The sequence below is a fragment of the Oncorhynchus masou genome, unplaced genomic scaffold (genome assembly GCF_036934945.1).
Source record: "Oncorhynchus masou masou isolate Uvic2021 unplaced genomic scaffold, UVic_Omas_1.1 unplaced_scaffold_1520, whole genome shotgun sequence".
NCBI lineage: Eukaryota > Metazoa > Chordata > Actinopteri > Salmoniformes > Salmonidae > Oncorhynchus > Oncorhynchus masou.
This window is the reverse complement of record NW_027005224.1, coordinates 69,759-77,500: the sequence shown is the minus strand read 5'-3', so window position 1 is coordinate 77,500 and position 7,742 is coordinate 69,759. Positions and strand designations below refer to the sequence as shown.

The 7,742-nt window shown below is 44.2% G+C and overlaps 1 pseudogene; it reads right to left on the bottom strand.

Annotated features, from left to right (window-relative positions):
- Nucleotides 1-6,966, bottom strand: part of LOC135531119 (E3 ubiquitin-protein ligase RBBP6-like) — a 51,366-nt pseudogene extending 44,400 nt beyond the window's left edge.
- Nucleotides 6,967-7,742: the final 776 nt, after the last annotated feature.

Here is a 7,742-nt window from a genome sequence, read left to right as displayed (position 1 = left end):
TGGTAGCATTGCCTTTAAATTGTTTAACTTGGGCCAAACATTTCGAGTAGCCTTCCACAATAAGTTGGGTGAATTTTGTCCCATTCCTCCTGACAGAGCTGTTGTAACTGAGTCAGGTTTGTCGGCCTCCTTGCTCACACACGCTTTTTCGGTTCTGCCCACAAATGTTCTATGGGATTGAGGTCAGGGCTTTGTGATGGCCACTCCAATACCTTGACTTTGTTGTCCTTAAGCCATTTTGCCACAACTTTGGAAGTATGCTTGGGGTCATTGTCCATTTGGAAGACCCATTTGAGACCAAGATTTAACTTCTTGATTGAGGTTTTGAGATGTTGCATCAATATATCCACATCATTTTCCTACCTCATGATGCCATCTATTTTGTGAAGTGCACCAGTCCCTCCTGCAGCAAAGCACCCCCACAACATGATGCTGCCACCCCCGTGCTTCACGGTTGGGATGGTGTTCTTCGGCTTGCAAGCATCCCCTTTTTTTTCCCTTCAAACATAACGATGGTCATTATGGCCAAACAGTTATATTTTTGTTTAATCAGACCAGAGGACATTTCTCCAAAAAGTACGATCTTTGTTCCAATGTGCAGTTGCAAACCGTAGTCTGGCTTTTTTTATGGCGGTTTTGGAGCAGTGGCTTCTTCCTTGCTGAGCTGCCTTTCAGATCATGTAGATATAGGACTCGTTTTCTGAACCAAGTTAACTTGGATTTAGGACTCGTTTTACTGTGGATATAGATACTTTTGTACATGTTTCCTCCAGCATCTTCACAAGGTCCTTTGCTGTTGTTCTGGGATTGATTTGCACTTTTCGCACCAATGTACGTTCATCTCTAGGAGACAGAACGTGTCTCCTTCCTGAGCGGTATGACTGCTGCGTGGTTTCATGGTGTTTATACTTGTGTACCATTGTTTGCTAGTGTCCAGCCATCTTGGTTTTGACGCCAGCCATCTTGGTTTTGACGCCATCCATCTTGGTTTTGACGACAGCCATCTTGGTTTTGACGACAGCCATCTTGGTTTTGACGACAGCCATCTTGGTTTTGACGACAGCCATCTTGGTTTTGACGACAGCCATCTCTTTACCCTTTGCTTGTTTATAACAAATGCAGGGGGGAGAGGCACCGTTGTAAATCCTAGTCAACTTAGTTCTGAAACTATCGGCAGTCACAGAGAGACAGATAAACATCTCGGGTTTAAAACGGGGATCTTCTGTGTATAAAGTGACGTGGAAGAGCAAAAGTTCAACTTCAGTAATGACGGTTTAACGAAAACCGCTCAGATTTAACTAAGGTTAAACCTTGTAAGTATCCCTAAGATGCTTTTGGGAAACCGAGGACCCTGGGAAATAAATTAGCTGAGAAAACGTTTTTATTTTTACATAATTTGAAGTGTAAATTACAATTTTCAGAAGACACATTGCGGAGGAGGGGGGGGGGGGTAAAATCCATGGAAATTTAAAACATAAAAACTAAGTAGGTTCTCTGATGCCGATAAAGGAACTTCACATGAGCATCACAATGCCCCACCAATGACATCACAATGCCCCACCAATGACATCACAATGCCCCACCAATGACATCACAATGCCCACCAATGACATCACAATGCCCACCAACGCACTCCAGCACACAGCTTTGACCTACTACAGTAGCTATTGTTGGGTCTATTGTACAACAAAACAATGTGTATGCAGGTTTGCTTAGAATTTAAAAACCTTCTCAAAAAGCCTAATTCCTACTCTTCAGGGGAATAATGGACTTTATAGTGTCCTGCTATTACAATGTATATACAGAGCATTCAGAAAGTATTCAGACCCCTTGACTTCGACATTTTGTTACGTTACAGCCTTATTCTAAAATGGATTAAATCTATACACAATACCCCATAATGACATCACAATACCCCATAATGACATCACAATACCCCATAATGACATCACAATACCCCATAATGACATCACAATAAAGCAAAAACAGGTTTTAGACATTTTGGCAAAAGTATTAAAAATACTGAAATATGATTTACATAAATATTCAGACCCTTTACTCAGTACTTTGATGAAGCTACAAGCTTGGCACACCTGTATTTGGGGAGTTTCTCCCATTCTTCTCTGCAGATCCTCTCACGCTCTGTCAGGTTGGATGGGGAGTGTCACTGCACAGCTGTTGTCAGGTCTCTCCAGAGATGTTCGATCGGGTTCAAGTCTGGGCTCTGGCTGGGTCCCTCAAGGACATTCAGAGACTTGTCCCGAAGCCACTCCTGCGTTGTCTTGGCTGTGTGTTTAGGGTCGTTGTCCTGTTGGATGGGTAACCTTCGCCCCAGTCTGTGGTCCTGAGCGGCTCCGATTCAGGTTTTCATCAAGGATCTCTCTGTACTTTGCTCCGTTCATCTTTCCCTCGATCCTGACTAGTCTCCCAGTCCCTGCAGCTGAAAAACATCCCCACAGCATGATGCTGCCACCACCATGCTTCACCGTAGGGATGGTGCCAGGTTTCCTCCAGACGTGACGTTTGGCATTCAGGCCAAAGAGTTCAATCTTGGTTTCATCAGACCAGAGAATCTTGTTTCTCATGGTCTGAGAGTCTTTAGGTGCCTGTTGGCAAACTCCAAGTGGGCTGTTATGTGCCTTTTACTGAGGAGTGGCTTCCGTCTGGCCACTCGACCATAAAGGCCTGATTGGTGGTGCTGCAGAGATGGTTGTCCTTCTGGAAGATTCTCCCATCTCCACAGAGGAACTCTGTTAGAGTGACCATTAGGTTCTTGCTCACCTCCCTGACCAAGGCCTTTCTCCACCGATTGCTCAGTTTGGCCGGGCGGCCAGCTCGAGGAAGAGTGTTGGTGGTTCCAAACTTCTTCCATTTCAGAATGATGGAGGCCACTGTGTTCTTGGGGACCTTCAATGCTGCAGAAATGTTTTGCTACCCTTCTCCAGGATTGAGACAAGGCAAAGATCTGTCTCGGATCTCTACGGACAATTCCTTTAGTTGACATCCACTGTCAACTGTGGGACCTTATATAGACAGGTGTGTGCCTTTCTAAATCATGTCCAATCAGTTGAATTTACCACAGGTGGACTCCAATCAAGTTGTAGAAACATCTCAAGGATGATCAATGGAAACAGGATGCATCTGAGCTCAATTTCAAGTCTCATAGCAAAGAGTCAGAATACTGATGTAACTATTATTTTTAATACATTTGCAAATATTTCTAAATACCTGTTTTCGCCTTTGTCATTATGGGGTAGATCTACTGTTAATTTTTATTGTTTATTTCACTTTATATATTATCTACCTTACTTGCTTTGGCAATGTTCACACATGTTTCCCATGCCAATAAAGCCCTTGAATTGAAGGAAAAAATATTTAATACATTTTAGAATAGGGCTGAAAAGTTTTTAAAAATGTGGGGAAAATGGGTTTGTATAGTTTCTGAATTGATTTAATAAAAATTTAATATAACCTTTAATTTAACTAGGCAAGTCAGTTCAGAACAAATTCTTATTTACAATGAAGGCCTACCACGGGCCAAACCCTGGACGACGCTGGGCCAATTGTGCTCCACCCTATGGGACTCCCAATCACAGCCGGATGTGATACAGCCTGGAATCGAACCAGGGACTGTATTGACCCCCTCTTGCACTGAGACGTAGCGACCTTAGACCACCAGGGAGTCCTCGATGCACTGTGTATATATGTACTCACATGTTATACATCTTGCTTGGTGACTACAGGCTGGGTTAAGGCCAGGTGACTACAGGCTGGGTTAAGGCCAGGTGACTACAGGCCAGGTGAATACAGGCTGGGTTAAGGCCAGGTAACTACACTGTGCATATATGTACTCACATGTTAAACATCTTGCTTGTTGCCTTGACTCCTCCGATGGGTATTCTTCTGATGATGACAGAGGAGTTCTTGGATATCAGGGCCTCGTCGTCTTTGTATTCTACAGATCAGAGACGAGGGAATTACTTGTCTGTCTGTTGGTAGTCCCCCGGTCGCCACCCCAAGATATCTAGCCCCCCCGGTCGCCACCCCTAGATATCTAGCCCCCCCGGTCGCCACCCCAAGATATCTAGCCCCCCCCGGTCGCCACCCCAAGATATCTAGCCCCCCCCGGTCGCCATCCCAAGATATCTAGCCCCCCCGGTCGCCACCCCAAGATATCTAGCCCCCCCGGTCGCCACCCCAAGATATCTAGCCCCCCGGTCGCCACCCCAAGATATCTAGCCCCCCCGGTCGCCACCCCAAGATATCTAGCCCCCCGGTCGCCACCCCAAGATATCTAGCCCCCCGGTCGCCACCCCAAGATATCTAGCCCCCCGGTCGCCACCCCAAGATATCTAGCCCCCCCGGTCGCCACCCCAAGATATCTAGCCCCCGGTCGCCACCCCAAGATATCTAGCCCCCCGGTCGCCACCCCAAGATATCTAGCCCCCGGTCGCCATCCCAAGATATCTAGTCCCCGGTCGCCATCCCAAGATATCTAGTCCCCGGGTCGCCATCCCAAGATATCTAGTCCCCGGTCGCCATCCCAAGATATCTAGTCCCCCGGTCGCCATCCCAAGATATCTAGTCCCCCGGTCGCCATCCCAAGATATCTAGTCCCCGGTCGCCATCCCAAGATATCTAGTCCCCCGGTCGCCATCCCAAGATATCTAGTCCCCCGGTCGCCATCCCAAGATATCTAGTCCCCCGGTCGCCATCCCAAGATATCTAGTCCCCCGGTCGCCATCCCAAGATATCTAGTCCCCCGGTCGCCATCCCAAGATATCTAGTCCCCCGGTCGCCATCCCAAGATATCTAGTCCCCCGGTCGCCATCCCAAGATATCTAGTCCCCCGGTCGCCATCCCAAGATATCTAGTCCCCCGGTCGCCATCCCAAGATATCTAGTCCCCCCGGTCGCCACCCCAGATATCTAGTCCCCCCCCCCCCCCCCACAATAGCAAGCAGTTCACAGTAGAAGGAAGAAACCTTAAGAGGAACCAGACTCCCTGACTAGGCCTAACTCCACCATGCCAGCACCCAAGCCAACCACCTGAGCTGAAATAAGGGGTTTTGTGGATGATGGAACCTTTACAGGTCGGCCAAATAAAAAAAACGCATATAAAATTAACATTTCCCTTCAACGAAACGGCTCAAACCCATTGAACCTCTTCTCTATTCAAGCCCTGTCAAAATAAATATATACCGGACCCCATTTGACCAGTAACCACAGTGGTTGTCAAGACCTCTTCATTCGACATGGGTTCCCGACGGTGCTTATTGACACTAGCTTATTGGTGCTTATTGACACTAGCTTATTGGTGCTTATTGATCCTTATTGATCCCTGTGGTTAACACTAGCTCACCTGATTTAACGTTAGATTTCCGTCCAGGCCCCGTTATGTGCTGCTTCCCGATGGGGGTTCAGCATCAGCAAACGGCACGGAAAGCCCCTGTACTTGAGCTATAGCTCGTCAACCAACTTACTAGTTCGCTAAATAAAATAAAAAGCTACCAAGCTGTGATCCGAGGTTGAAGCAGTAACCTGGTTAGTTAGAAAGTAGCTAGTTAGCAGTTAGCAGCAACAGGACAGTCAAACACAACACGTGTGTTTTGACTGATAAAGTGATGGTAGATCAGGACTATATAGGTGTTAGGGAGAAAAAATATTCAACACGAAGAACTCAATAACATCACATTATACATTTCATAAAAGTTATTAAAATGTCTGATTTTGGGGGGGGGACATTCGTCACTGGACTAATTTATTCTTAGCTAATAACTAGGTAGCAACAGCTGTCGGCAGCTTTGACATCCCAAATGATTTAACTTAGTTAAGATAAATAAAATGTCTTCCTTTTTTTTTTTAAACACAGATGATAAAACTACTTTCTTACCTTCTTTAGTTTGTGCGTTGGTGATTTGTAGGCCGCAGTCGACAGCTTTGAGTCTCTCTCGACCCATAATCTGTCTTTTCAGGTCGGCCAGAGTGATGTTCAAGCCATCGAAAGTGACCGTGTCGTAGTTGAGTTTAGATGAGAATTTATAATGTACACAAGACATGGTGGAAACGAAAAGGGACACAGACGGGTTCACTCGATGTCCCCAGACACTAAACTGATCATATGTAGAGGGGAACTCAATACAACAAGCCGTCCAAAATGACACAGAGCAAGTTCAATGGAAGTCACTGAGTTTTTAATGTAACTAAATGTTAATATCTAACGCGTCGGAGGGGGAAGAACAAAAAAACATGCTGATTGTGAGTTGTCAAATGGACTGAAATCACTTGTTTGTTTTTTTAGAGTTTTGTACCGTAGAAACTGGCCCAAAGCAACACACCGCCTTGCAGAAACATGGTGGGGAAAGAATCAATTTGACCAGATACTTCAATACATAAAATAAAGATCAACAAAGTGACCGAGAGCCACAAGGTAGGAAACTAAGACTAGTAAACAGTAATACAAACAAAAAACGTTACTTGCGTCCTTACTGTCCAAAAAAAAACAAAAAAAATAAATGCGATCACTTAAGAGAGAATCAAGAGTTTGAAAATAAACAAAAAAAAACAGAGCAAACACGACGGTATGTTTAGCTAATTTATTCCCTGTGTAAAAGGGGTAGCTAACTAGTTCATGTGAATTATGACAGAAAATAAAGACAAGTCTGGCCTTCTCGTAAAAGCTAACGTGTAGCTAACAGTTAGCTTGCTGATAGCTTATAGACAACAAAAACACCTAACAAGCTACCTAAACAGACACTGTCAACTCAAATTACATGAAGACATTAACCGCATACTACAACAAAAACATTCATATTTCAGAAACTATATATATAGTCATTACATTCCATGCAAATATCTGAATAATGTTGTATTCCTTTCCATTTTGAAGTGTCCAGAAATCAACCAGCTGTGTCAACTTCCCACAGAAACAAGAGGAGAGAGCTGTCATTTTGGCTCGGCGGCCTTTCTGCGCAGGCGCAGAAAAAGAAAAGGCCACGTTCAGAACATCAGTGGCTTTGTTTCCTGCGCAGTCGACTGATGACGCAATCCAACACGTTTCCCCAATGGACAAGGTGTGTGACAATACACACCAACGGGTAAATGCAGAGGGGTCTTTTACTCAGTTATAAGGATTTTTTTTTTTTTTTTAGCATTTTGACAAGGTCCCCTGTAAAACCTAAAGATTTAAAAAAAATGTTTTATATGCCATTCCCCTCAGGTGTTGCTCTGTTATTCAGGAACGTGACCCTCATAGCCTACGTTCTATTGACCCTGTTGACTCATCAGTAGGAAAGAAACGTTTCTCTTTTGGTCCATTCAACAACAGAGCGATACGATCCTTGTTTCAGCAGGATGTTGTATCTATACCTTGTCATGCCTTATTGGAATGGATTTATTGATAATATCTGTTGGAAAAAAGTTTGAATGTTGCCACACACATACCTACTTGTTAACAAAATTAAGGAAGTTTCCTTTAAAATTATTCATAAATATTATCCTGCCAACCACTATATGAAGAAGTTTACGGAAAACATAAACTCAAATTGCTCCTTTTGTAATGACCACCCAGAAACAGTGTTGCATCTTTTTTTGGCATCATATTCAAATAAAATAAAATAAAATTTTATTTTATTTGTCACATACACATGGTTAGCAGATGTTAATGCGAGTGTAGCGAAATGCTTGTGCTTCTAGTTCCGACAATGCAGTAATAACCAACAAGTAATCTAACTAACAATTCCA